The sequence below is a fragment of the Pseudorca crassidens genome, chromosome 3 (assembly GCF_039906515.1).
Source record: "Pseudorca crassidens isolate mPseCra1 chromosome 3, mPseCra1.hap1, whole genome shotgun sequence".
In the NCBI taxonomy this organism is placed as follows: Eukaryota; Metazoa; Chordata; class Mammalia; order Artiodactyla; family Delphinidae; genus Pseudorca; species Pseudorca crassidens.
In genome coordinates, this window is record NC_090298.1 from 83,279,213 (window position 1) to 83,293,533 (window position 14,321).

The 14,321-nt window shown below is 40.2% G+C and overlaps 1 long non-coding RNA gene across 1 annotated transcript; it reads right to left on the reverse strand.

Moving 5' to 3' along the window:
• Positions 1-336: 336 nt before the first annotated feature.
• Positions 337-11,674, reverse strand: LOC137220756 (uncharacterized). Its single transcript, XR_010941780.1, has 3 exons — positions 11,253-11,674; positions 8,376-8,511; positions 337-602 (listed from the first exon to the last, which is right to left on the reverse strand). It is a non-coding gene; the product is annotated as an uncharacterized lncRNA (long non-coding RNA).
• Positions 11,675-14,321: the final 2,647 nt, after the last annotated feature.

The following is a 14,321-nucleotide window of genomic DNA, read 5'->3' on the forward strand; positions in this document are numbered from 1 at the left end:
GAAGCTTCTGATAAACCCCCAAAACTAGCTTTCTAGTTTTAAAGCTTAAAAAATCTTCCCGGGTGATTCTAATATTAGCCCTTAGTTTGAGAACCACTCACCATACTGATAACATATTGAATTATAGGATATTCTTTGGGGACCTGTGCTCCTTATTTCAGAATTAAAAATCAGTGTATAGTTACACCCCATTGTGAGATGTTAAATATAGAAAAACTGGAAAGAGAAGAAACAAATAAAGTGGGTTGAATAAAGTTCTCAATTGTATAAGAAACTGTTACTAGATAGATAGATAGATTATGGATGGGTAGATAGATGGATAATAGATGATAGATGGATATAGAGAAAGATAGATAGATAGATATAGATGATACAGGTATATAGACAGATAGACAAATAAGCAGATAATTTATATGTATTAGTCAGCTTGGGCTGCTATAACAAGATGCCACAGATTGAGTGGCTTAAACATTTATTTTCTCACAATTCTGGAGGCCAGAAGTCCAAGATCAAGGTGCCTTCAGGGCTGATTTCTGGTGAGAGCTCTCTTCCTTGGCTTGTATACAGCTGCCTTCTCACTGTGTCCTCACATGGCATCTTCTCTGTATGTGTAAGGAGAGAGATATCTCTGGTGTCTCTTCCTTTTCTTTTAAGGACACCAGTCTCTCAGATCAGAGCCCCACCCTATGATCTCACTTAATTTTAATTACCCCACTAAAGTCCCTATCTCCAAACACTGTCACATTGGGGGTTAAAGGTTCAACATATGAACTTTGAGGGGACACAACACAGTCAATAATAATACACATCTCTGAATGTCTATATACCTATCTATACCTATACATCTAAATCTACCTATCTACCTATTGAACTGCTAGATACAGTAATCCAGTAGGGAATAAGTGCTTTGAATTGCTAGGTCCAACCTAATTGTTGTAGCTCTTCTGATAGGCAGCAAGCCAGTCACTTTGAGAGGGAACTGATTTCACTTTGACTACATTTAATTAACACAAACCCAAAAGAAATAAACCTTTTGTGTGTGTTTTTCAAGAGCTAATTTTGGGAAAAGAGCTCTGACTCAGAATGTCTGCCAAGTTATATAGCCTGGGTGCACCTTAGGAGGGAGATTCAGGCAAAAATCCTCCTCTGTCTCAGAGCCCTTTCAGTTCTAGACAACTGTGCTATGCCTAATAAATGCACCAGTAGTATTACTAGGTAAATGTGATAGTAATACTTGGTAAATGTGCCTCTCCTTACCTTCCTGCAGCATAAGATGATAATTTCAGTGACCTCTGTCCTATTCACCAAACCCTTCTCCCAATTGCCATGTAGTGTGATTGTACAGTTCATCACCTTTTTCCCAATTTGGGTCTTTAATTAGCTTTTGTTTTACTAGAATGAACTGAACTTGCCACCTTTAAGCTCTCACCTTAAATTGATCTAAACCTTTTTGCATTATACATGCTATTCCTCTTTATTTCTTCAAATGAATCTTAGAAACTAAATATTATCTGCATACTTGAAGGAAGAATTTCAGTGCCCCTCTCTGCAGCTCTTCTCTCTTGTGGATAACAGTGATTCTAAATTGTGTTCATGATAAATCTTTCTTTGAAAGGAATTTAGAGAATATTCAAGTTGGAATGCAAATTAAATGTAAAGTATAAACTCTTCATTTTACAGTGGAGGAAACTGTGGTCAATAGAGATTATATGGTCTGCTCAGAATTAGTTAATGTCACAGCAAAAATTAGAACTCTGGGAACTTAATTCCAAATCAAAACAACATTATACTAAGAAGAGGATCATACTGAAATATTTTAATTTCATGTTTTAAGAGATAATTACTCATTTCCTAGATTAGAAATCTAGAGACCAATGTTCCATAGTCTCCATTAATAGATAAACATTAAGAAGTATGTTTTTTTGTTATCTTTTATCTGCAAAATGAAATAAACAGTCTTTTCAACCACCTTAAAGGGATATAGAAATTTACAGTATAAGTATTATGAACCAATGGCAGCTACAAATAGTATTCTGTGATGTTCTTCGGTATGCATCTCCCAAGCGCAGAGTTGACAGACACAATCTTTACATTGCACTTTTTTAAATGGAATGCACTGCCAAACACATAGAAAGTCATTCATGGAAACAGCAATGTATAACATGCCGAGGGGTGATATCCTGGCCAAATAAAAGTCAATTCACAAATAAATGTTTCTAGAAATTGAAGTTTCAGTGGATTTAAGTCTCCGATTGTATGATCTGATCATTGTAATAAGTAACATGAAAATGATGATGATGGGGCTTCCCTGGTGGCGCAGTGGTTGAGGGTCCGCCTGCCGATGCAGGGGATGCGGGTTCGTGCCCCGGTACGGGAGGGTCCCACGTGCCGTGTAGCGGCTGGGCCCATGAGCCATGGCCGCTGAGCCTGCGCGTCCAGAGCCTGTGCTCCGCAACGGGAGAGACCACAGTGGCGAGAGACCCGCGTACCAAAAAAAAAAAAAAAAAAAAAAATGATGATGATGATGATGCTGATGATGATGGTGGTGATGACAAAAGTTAACATTAACATGGTACAATATGCCAGGCACCTTTTCAAGCATTTTACATTTATTTGACCCTCAGAAAAGCCAAATAATACAGGTATCATTATTATTCTTTTTTAAAAACTTCTTTCATAAAGGGCTTGTGTGTTGTTGTGTGTGTGAGTGGGGGAGGGGGGATTTTCTAAGATCAATGAAAAAGAGAAAGGCTAAAAGGAGTAGCTTTAGTGAGGAAGCCTATCTCTGGTATGAGGAATAGGGACTCTTGGCTACATGCGAAGAAACTTCAGCTCAAGTTGGCTTAGTTAAAATCGTGTCCTCAGCATTTGGTCTCTATTTTTTGGGTCTGCTTTCCTTTGTGGTGGTTTCATTCAGGTCAGCTCTTGCTGGAGGGCTACAGAGATTCAGCCACAGCTCCTGGCTTGGATCTTATCACTTTAGCAATCACACCACAAAGAGAATTTTTCATTCCACTCATCAAAGTCATAGTACTATGTTGGAGTTTCATTGAACACATGCCCATCAAATTGGGTGCCTGCCGATCTCTGTGGCATGATTCACCAGACCTATGTTATTCCTAGTGCCAATCACCCTCCAAAGAAAAATCAGTTTATGTCACTAGATGAAGGAAGAATAATACCAGGAAAGCAAATGTCAAAGCTGTCCACCACAGCATAGAAATAGGGGTATAAATAAGCAAAGTGAGATAGAAATCATAAAATACTGGTGAGGGAGCTCAGGTAAGAAAGTCATTTTATGGTGGTGCAGAAAGCATACAGGAGAAAAAAGGAAAAATTAGAGTAGAGGGCTTCCCTGGTGGCGCGGTGGTTGCGAGTCCACCCGCCAGTGCAGGACACATGGGTTCGAGCCCTGGTCAGGGAGGATCCCACGTGCTGCGGAGCAGCTAGGCCCGTGCACCACAGCTGCTGAGCCTGCACTCTAGAGCCCATGAGCCACAACGACTGAGGCCTGTGTGCCTGGAGCCCGTGCTCTGCAACAGGAGAGGCCACTTCAGTGAGAAGGCCGCGCACCACGACGAAGAGTAGCCCCCGCTCACCACAAGTAGAGACAGCCAGCACACAGCGGCAGGGACCCAACGCAACCAAAAAATAAACAAATTAATTAATTAATTAACAACAACAACAACAACAGCTGTCACTTGAAAACCTTCAAAAAAATTAGAGTAGAATATAAAGGATATTCTTACCATAATGCATATAAAAATCAGTGGGGTTTAAGAGAAATAAACCCTGCTTTGCCCTCACTCCTGGACTCTAAAGTAAAAGACAATACTCAATTGGGTTCTGCATTAAATAAGCTAATAGAATGTACCATCAGCTCCCAGATTCAACCCAATGCAACAACCAAACTATTTGTGAAGCACTCTGTTAGACATTAACTGACTGATTAAAAAGACAGACACATAACCAACTATAACTCAGAATAGACAACGATAAGTACTATAACAGAAATGCTGATAAAGTTCCTTGATAGGGGGATGTGGAACCTGAAGAGGTTATTAAAGAGGGAGAGAAAGTCACAAGGGAAGGCATCATGGAAAAAGGCCTTGAAAGATGGAGGCATCCTGACATGAGAGATCATGGGGACAGTGTTAATGGTAAGAGAACAAAGGCAAAGAGGGTAAAAGTAGTGTCTAGTGGCTTGAGAGTAGAACAGTTGAAAGAATTATAAAAGGAGATGAGTTTATAAATGTAGTTGGTGAATAGAGTATGGATGTTACACTGGGTGGGAGGGCTAAAATTCTTCAGGCAAAGAGGGCCAATCGCAGAAGATCTTCAAGTATCTGCAGAGTGCCATGAGTTGTGCAGAGTAGCTAGAGCTGTCGTATAGAAAGAATGTTCTGGTAGTAGTGGTGTAAAAGATAGATTGGAGGAAACAAGCCAGAGGCAAGGAATCCCACTGAGAGGTCATGGCCAAATTCTGAGTGCAATCATAGTGGAAAGGAAGGAAGTAATAAAGGAAAGAAATTGAAGCAAGAAGTATTGGGAAGTAGAATCAATAGGACTTGTCAATAATTGGTTGTGAGAATTGAAAGAGGAAGAAATAAAAAACATTTTTCAAGACTTTAATTTAGGAAAATGGTGACACCATTACCAAAGCTAGATATCACAGAAGGGAAGGAGGTTTGTATATGTGTACCTGTTTTGTGTACGTTAGTGGAGTGGGGTGGGGGCATGGGCAAAGGGTGAAGAATGACCTCATAGCAGAGAGGAAATAAATGATGATGGGAAGTTTAGTGATGCAGTTTAAAAAGACAACCTTCTACAATGTGTGAATGTTAAGATACAATTTATAGTATATTTAGAGTTTTAAAATCTTATTTATGTTTTTCTTGTCACTAACTCTGAATCAGACCTATGTAAAATGAAAGTTTTAAAAATATCAATTAAATTGACCTTTATTTCCCTGACCATACCTTTTTAATAATCCTGAACCCTTGCCATCTAGACTTGCTGCTTTTTGGCATTAAATAAGTGTAAGCTTTTAAGAATCAATTCTATAATCTGCAGAAAGTTTAGTTCATTTTCTTTCATTTCCAGAAAACAGATTCTTGACTTGTACAGTCTCTACTTTCTTTTCTCTGAAGACACTGGAGAAGTAAATATTTAGAGAATATGCCCTTATCCTCTGACACAGGCTCTCTAATCTGCTTTTAAAACACCATGCAATTTCTTTCATCTTAAAACTAGCCAGGGGGTAGAGGAAGAAGTTGGATGTGATTGCTTGAAATCAAACATTTTTAGAAAAATATTAAGCACTTGTTTTTGAGTGAGATTCTAGCTGGTCAAGGAAGAGAAGCAAACGGCCTGACAACAGCATTCTTAAAGGATGGTTTCAGTGATTACAGTGCCCTAGCAAATCTTTTTCCTCTGGCCTCTATGTTCCCAAATCAGGAATATTCCCTGACAGGTTCATCCCAGATTTAACATGATAAACAGCATGCACCAAGATAAGAAGGCATCAGGGAGCCTGAAATGACTCTAGGCTAACTATCAAAAAAAGAAATGCTCATTAAAGCTGTAACTTCCTTCCCCTAGTTCAAGATGTTGGGGTATTAACTGAAGACTCTCAGTGATTGGGAGTAGAGCAGCAAAGACAAATCAACCAAAAAAGGAACAAAGAGAGCTGCGACTAAGGAAGAATATGGGATGAAGGGTCAAATAAAGATGAATGTTGCCCTTAAAGATATTCACACTTAAAAAAAGAAGAAATCATTATTCCACATGCTGCAGATCTTGCCTTCCCAACCACCTCTTCCTTATTCATTATTGTTCATGAGCTCTAATTTTTTTCCCCACTCCTCAGATGACTTAGTGTTAAGTCCTAATAAAGTTTACCAATATTCAAAAAAATTCAATTTTACTTCCCAATGATTGGCTTCAAAATGAATATGCTATATTATTCTGTCCCATCAGATGAGGGGAAATCTACTGAGTGGCTTCTGGGTGAAGTTTCTTTGCTGCTGAGAAGAGGAGCACACAAAGGGATGTCCGTTACCCCTGTCCCCTTTTTCTTTGAGATGGTATCAAGTCTGCATTTGATGACACCTAGAACTCGAGCAGCCATCACCTCACTACCGTTAAGGGTACTAGTCAAGGACAGAGTCAGACAGCAGGGCGGAAACAAGGGCAGCTTGGATTCTTGAGGATTTCATTTAATTGCTGAATTAACCAATCTGGATGACACTGTTAAAATTACTATACTTTTAAATACTTCAGCATAAACATTGTGATATTATGTGAGTGTAACCCGGGTTGAGCTCTAAGCATTCTAATCAAAGATTCCCTGTCTAGGAGTGGTCAATGAACATGGCAATCAAGAACACAGGAGTGGTTACTGGAACTCTGATCAGGAAGTCTAAACTCCAGAAGGGCTATTATAAGAACTTCTGTTAACTGTACCTTCCTCAGTAACCTACATTTTGCTAATTAACATACTAAATGTCAGAAAAGGGCTTTTAGTGATAAAAATAGCAGTCTGTTGACTAGCATGATGAATGTTAAAATTAAGCTCTCACTGGTGAAATTAAAGGTATTCAAGTTATGTGGATTAGCTAAAATTATTTTATAGATACTTCCTATTCTTTCATGAATAGAGAATAAGAATCTAGTAAGATCAGAAGCTTGTACTCCTTGGGATTTTGCCTCAGGCTAAATTCCTAAACAAGATAGTCTCCAGCAGTGCAATCTAAAATTCAGACTGTATGCAACCAGCTGTAAGGACTGTATGTGGAACCTTATCTCAGGAATCTTAGAGATTGTCTTCAGTGATTCTCTTACACAAGATGGTGTGCTGAGGTGTTAAAGGGTTAGAGAGTTGGGACTTGTTCAAGCCTGGACAATAGATTATGTGAACATCTTTCATTCATTTGCTCACTAATAAATGTTTAGTACTGTACATATCTGTAAGAGTGTCAGTGTACTTAAATTATTTTTCAACACTATCCAACCTTCGGGCTTCTTGTTTTGAGAATAATACTTTTTATTTATTGTATAAGTCAGCTGATTTATGATTTCCTATTATTTGCTGTTGACAGCATCCTAACATGTATTAATTCCATACCAGCACCACCAGTTCTCCAGTTATCTCTGAGATTTAGGTCATAATTTGAAGGGCATGTATTACAGAAAAGGTTTTTTTACTCAAAAAAAATGTGTTGCAGGAGAAAAAGCAATAGGATGAAAATCATGAGATAAAGTTTGAGACCCCATCACATGACAGCTTTGGATATGTCATCCAACCTCTTGGAGGTTGAGCAACAGCCGAAGTAGAAAATGAGAAAGAATGAGTCAGACAGCCTGGGTTTAATCCTGGCTTCATCACTTACTGGCTGTGTGGGCCTTCTATGCCTCAATTTCCTTTTCTATACAATGGGCTAGCACTATTTCTAGAGTTGTTATGAGACTTAAATAAGACATACTCAACGCTTAGCACAATGCCTGGCATGGTAAACACTAAATATCATCATTATAATCTCTAACATAATAGAATCAGTCTGAATGGTCACCTTATTCCTCTTCTTTCTAAAATTTTGCAATTTTACTTTCATTGTTGTATGCTTCAAAGAAAACATTAGTGAAGAAAGATAAAATTCATCTATTCTAAATTCAGTATCAATTGCTTGTGTTAGGCAATGCCATTCACTCCTTTATTTATACAAGCATTTATTGAGTGCCTACTGTAAAAAAGGCACTGTGCTAAACACAGCGGATATCTCTGAGGAGTTCTCAGTCCTACAGAAAAACCAGGAATATCTATTTTTTCCCAAAACTGAAATTTCTGCTACCCAGGTATCCTCCACTTTCACAATAGTTCTTTCTCAAAACAGGTCTTTAATACAAATTTGTGTTCCAACTTTGGATCCCTCATTCAGCATGAACATTAACATTCAACTCTTTGCCGGTGGTGAAGGAATGATAGCTGTGGCTAATGAAAAGCCTGCAGAGAGTTAAGGAACAGGGAACCACTGCAATCACATTTTGGTGCCATTGTCCACAATCACAGTTAACTTGTAATCTGACAAATCCACACTAGTGAGACCTCCTATATTAATGAAGTAAAGTGACAAAAGAGCATCTAGGACAAGCTACTTCTTTAAAACTAGTAACTCTTGCTTCCTCTCTTCTCCATAGGGCTCAGTTTAAATTTGCTCCTTAGCCAAGAAAGGCAATATTTTTCTCTCTAATCATGAAACACTGCTTATAGATTGATCCCCTTTAATCAGATGCATCTACTACGTGTGAGAGCACAGTGAGTTTTGGCAACCTGAATAAAGCCCCCATGTGTTTGGAACCCACTATATTGTACACACTTGAAAGACCATCTGTAGGCAGCCTCTTCCTCTCCAACTTGTCAGGATGAGCGGCAGGAGAGATTCATGAACTGAGATGCTTCATTAACTGGCGGTCACACTGCCAGTACAAGTGGAACATCTGTATCAGCCAAACCTGGTGAAAATTCAACAGTTAACTGAGTCTAGACACATACGCAAGTGAGAATCCCAACGTCCTTAAAACAAAACCTGTGCCTCTAAAACCCCTAATTGATGTCTCTATATCTTAGCATTCACTGAAAGCACTGGGGTCACTTGAGTGTGAATCTCAAATCTGTGACTGCATCTTGGAAATGATCCTTAGATCTTTATATTGTTGGTGTCTTAAGGGGAGTGTGGGAGGAAGCTGAGAATCAGTGAGCCTTATTCCAGTCCTGATCTTTCTTCACCCTTCTCCATGGTGAGAAAACAATGAATTATCTCAACATGGACAGTAGTTAGAAATCTTCCCCTGAAATAATCTCTAAAGAAAAAGTGTTTATGATAGGAGGCTTTGTGACCAAACATTTAAAAATTTTAAACTCAAAACCTTCTACTTCTGCACAAATTGAAACAGGTTGATCTTTTCAGTGTGATTCCTGAGTTTAGGTTTGTTAAGAAAGCTGGCTGAAGACTTCCCAAAAAATGTGTGTGTGTACCTAGGACAAATTGAACAGGTAGAATGGTAGCCAGCCAGTGAATCTATGTGGACTTAACCATGAGGCATATTGAGACTTCAGTTAATGATGGTTGCTTGGGAAAGGGAGTCACAACGGGCCAGAGTCCATGGCTCAAAGTGTAACCAGCGCTCTAAACCATGGCTGCCAAAGTATCAGAGTGAACTCCGGCTCCAACCAGACCAGAACTAACACCTAACAGGCTAGTGATATAAGAGACAGAAGTTTCCCAGCTGTGAGTGGCAATTCTGGTTGAGAAAAAGATCTGAACTTGTTACCATAGGCACAGGAAGCAAGGAGCATTAAGAGATAACCAAGACACCCAGTCTCCAAATAAGTGAGCTGGTGTTAGAGCTCTCTTCCAGGTAGGTATCTGTAATGCAGACAGAGCACCTGAGGAGTTGAGTGTACCACAGTGCAGATTGAGAAGAAAGCCACAATATGGTGATCAGGTGATTAGGGGCTCATTTCAGGGACCCCCAGCTTATAGATGCAAGATAAATTCCAAACCCCTACTTGTAGGAAGCAGAAGCATCCTATTATATGTATTGGCAGACTTGGCCAGTATTGGCCCAGGGACTAGGTGGTTCGAACCTGTCTACAACCCTCAATGAATGCTGCTGAGCAAGATCTGAAAAGGGAAGGACTGGCATCTGGCAGGACTTTGGTCCTGGACCTGTCCACACCCACAAGCATATTGCCCTTGGCCTAAGTCTTTCTTTATCTCCTCATTCTTGGTACTTGGCCACCACCCTACAAGTTGAAATGCATTACATTTTTCACTTTGAGAGTCTTGACTGTCTCTATACACACACCTGAGAAGACTGTCCTTAAAAATGTGTCCATCATCCCAATCCCAGCTCTCAGCCTGTAATTATATTGACTCCACTCTCAGCATGAATATAATTATCCAGTGTAATCAGTGAACTCACATAATTATCAGTAAATAGGAATAGTTAGGGTAGGGCCTTGCTTTAAGATGTCACAAATAACATTTTCTTCTCAAGTAATTAGAGAATAGAAAAATCTGGAGATAAAACAGTGGAATAATATTTCCATGAGTCATTGGCATACGTTTAAAATAACTTGTAATAAGTTTTGAGCTCTATAAATGTTTATCTATTTAGCAAATGCTGGAAAAGACATCAGAAACTTCGAGGATGAGGTCAACTCTCTGTAAGTGTGCCATTTTTGTTCCACGTGTTCTGTTGATGAATCAACATGTTTAACAGGGTGAGTTAGTAAAAAAAATATTGGTTTTAGCTTGTAGTTCATTCACACCCACTCCTAAAAAGGAGAACATGGTGTTCCTAAAAGGAAGAATCTCTCAACATGAGAGATTATGTTGATTAACTCATGAGGAAAGGGGGTCAAGAGGAAGCTACAAAGAGAAACGTATGGGAAGGTTTTGGTGGGTTTAGGGGAGTAGCAGACATTGCACTCGGGGTATCTGGCAGGGCCCTGAAGAATGATTTGGTACCCCCCCCCTTAACCCCCAGAAAAGCTGCAAACCAGACTGAAACTGACAACCTCATCACAGATCACATACGCAAGCAGGGCAGATGAAGAGTCAAAGAAGGCTTAGATAGTGGCAGTATACCCAATGTCCAGAAGGGAGCAAAGTTGAGAACACCCTCTCTCCTCTCCTGGACTGCTTCAAACCCTCTCACTTTAGCATAGTCCTGAAGGAAAGGGAATCACATTAGTGACTGAGACTGAATTTCTGGCCATCCCTGAAGAATCTCACTTTAAAGACAAATGTAATTTGTTTTAGAAAAATGAAGGATTGTAAAAATTTTTTCATCCAAGTTTAGAGGATGGTAAGATTTATACCCACTGCCCACGTTATAGACTAAAAATATCTTCAAACTTTGTGTTTGTATAAGGACACAAATAAACCATTCTAAAAGGTAGTGGGAAAAGGTTTGGAGAAAAAGAATTAAGAAATGTAGGGGACCTCCCCTCCCAGGAGCCTGTGCAGGCCGCCACTGCCAGGGTCCCGTGATCCAGGGACAACTTCCCCGGGAGAACGCACAGCGCGCCTCAGGCTGGTGCAACGTCATGCCAGCCTCTGCTGCCAAAGGCTTGCCCCGCATCCATACCCCCGCCACCCCACCTGAGTGAGCCAGAGCCTCCGAATCAGCTGCTACTATGACCCCATCCTATCTAAGCAAAGAAAAGATGCCCTCAGGTGACCTACATGCAGAGGCGGGTCCAAATCCAAAGCTGAACCTCAGGAGCAGTGCGAACAAAGAAGAGAAAGGGAAATCTCTCCCAGCAGCCTCAGGAGCAGCGGATTAAATCTTCACAGTCAACTGGATGTACCCTGCATCTGTGGAATACGTGAATAGACAACGAATGATCCCAAATTGAGGAGGTGGACTTTGGGAGCAACGATATATATTTTTTTTCCCTTTTTCTCTTTTTGTGAGTGTGTATGTATATGCTTCTGTGTGTGATTTTGTCTCTATAGCTTGGCTTTTACCATTTGTCCTAGGGTACTGTCTCTCCGTTTGTTTGGTTTTTTTTTTTTTTTTTTTAGTATATTTTTTAGCATTTGTTATCATTGGTGGAATTGTTTAGCAGTTTGGTAGCTCAATTCTTTCTATCTCTTTTTTTTCCTTTAATTCTTTAAAAATTTTTTTAAAATTATTTGTTATTTTTAATAACTTTTATTTTACTTTATTTTATTTTACTTTATTTTATCTTCTTCTTTCTTTTTTTTCTCCCTTTTATTCTGAGCCGTGTGGATGACAGGTTCTTGGTGCTCCAGCCAGGTGTCAGGGCTGTGCCACGGAGGTGGGAGAGCCAAGTTCAGGACACCGGTCCACAAGATACCTCCCAGCTCCACATAATATCAAACAGCAAAAATCTCCCAGAGAGCTCCAACTCAATGCCAAGACCCAGCTCCACTCAATGACCAGCAAGCTACAGTGTTAGACACCCTATGCCAAACAACTAGCAAGACAGGAACACAACCGCATCTATTAGTAGAGAGGCTGCCTAAAATCATAATAAGGCCACAGACACCCCCAAAAAACACCACCAGACATGGACCTGCCCACCAGAAAGACAAGATCCAGCCTCATCCACCAGAACACAGGCACTAGACCCCTCCACCAGGAAGCCTACACAACCCACTGAACCAACCTTAGCCACTGGGGACAGACACCGAAAACAATGGGAACTACAAAACTGCAGAATGAGACCCCAAACACAGTAAGTTAAACAAAACGAGAAGACAGAGAAACACACAGCAGATGAAGGAACAAGGCAAAAACCCACGAGACCTAACAAATGAAGAGGAAATAGGCAGTCTACCTGAAAAAGAATTCTGAATAATGATAGTAAAGATGATCCAAGATCTTGGAAATAGAATGGAGAAAACAGAAGAAACGTTTAACAAGGACCTGGAAGAACTAAAGAGCAAACAAACAGTGATGAACAACACAATAAATGAAATTAAAAATTCTGTAGAAGGAATCAATAGCAGAATAATTGAGGCAGAAGAACAGATAAGTGACCTGGAAGATAAAATAGTGGAAATAACTACTACAGAGCAGAATAAAGAAAAAAGAATGAAAAGAATTGAGGACAGTCTCAGAGACCTCTGGGACAACATTAAATGCACCAACATTCGAATTATAGGGGTCCCATAAGAAGAGGAGAAAAAGAAAGGAACTGAAAAAATATTTGAAGAGATTATAGTTGAAAACTTCCCTAATATGGAAAAGGAAATAGTTAATGAAGTCCAGGAAGCACAGAAAGTCCCATACAGGATAAATCCAAGATGAAACAGGCCAAGACACATATTAATCAAACTACCAAAATTAAATACAAAGAAAAAATATTAAAAGCAGCAAGGGAAAAACAACAAATAACACACAAGGGAAATCCCATAAGTTTAACAGCTGATCTTTCAGCAGAAACTCTGAATGCCAGAAGGGAGTGGCAGGACATATTTAAAGAGATGAAGGAGAAAAACCTACAACCAAGGTTACTCTACCCAGCAAGGATCTCATTCAGATTTGATGGAGAAATTAAAACCTTTACAGACAAGCAAAAGCTAAGAGAATTCAGCACCACCAAACCAGCTTTAGAACAAGTGCTAAAGGAACTTCTCTAGGCAGGAAACACAAAAGGAAAAGACCTACAATAACAAACCCAAAACAATTAAGAAAAGGGTAATAGGAACATATATATCGATAATTACCTTAAAAGTAAATGGATTAAATGTTCCAACCAAAAGACATAGACTGGCTGAATGGGTATAAAAACAAGACCTGTATATATGCTGTCTACAAGAGACTGACCTCAGACCTAGGGACACATACAGACTGAAAGTGAGGGGATGGAAAAAGATATTCCACGCAAATGGAAATCTAAAGAAAGCTGGAGTAGCAATTCTCATATCAGACAAAATAGACTTTAAAACAAAGACTATTACAAGAGACAGAGAAGGACACTACATAATGATCAAGGGATCAATCCTAGAAGAAGATATAACAATTGTATTTATGCACCCAACATAGGAGCACCTCAATACATAAGGCAAATACTAACAGCCATAAAATGGGAAATCGGAGAGGAACCTAGATTGTGAAGTATAAGGATTTGCTCTCACTCCCTCTTGCGAGAACACCGGAATCACGACTAGCTGCTGGACAGTCATCGACAGGAGGACACTGGAACTCACCAAAAGGGATACCCCACATCCAAAGACAAAGGAGAAGCCACAATGAGATGGTAGGAGGGGCGCAATCACAGTAAAATCAAATCCCATAACTGGCGGGTGGGTGACTCACGGACTGCAGAACACCTATACCACAGAAGTCCACCCACTGCAGTGAAGGTTCTGAGCCCCACGTCAGGCATCCCAACCTGGGGGTCTGGCAACAGGAGGAGGAATTCCTAGAGAATCAGATTTTGAAGGCTAGTGGAAATTGACTGCAGGACTTCGACAAGACCGGGGGAAACAGAGACTCCACTCTTGGAGGGCACACACAGAGTAGTGTGCGCATCGGGACCCAGGGGAAGGAGCAGTGACCCCAGGGGAGACTGAACCAGACCTACCAGCTAGTGTTGGAGGGTCTCCTGCAGAGGCGGGGAATGGCTCTGTTTCACCGTGGGGATAAGGACACTGGCAGCAGAATTTCTGGGAAGTACTCCTTGGCGAGAGCCCTCCCAGAGTCTGTCATTAGCCCTACCAAAGAGCCCCGGTAGGCTCCAGTGTTGGGTTGCCTCAGGCCAAACAACCAACAGGGAGGGA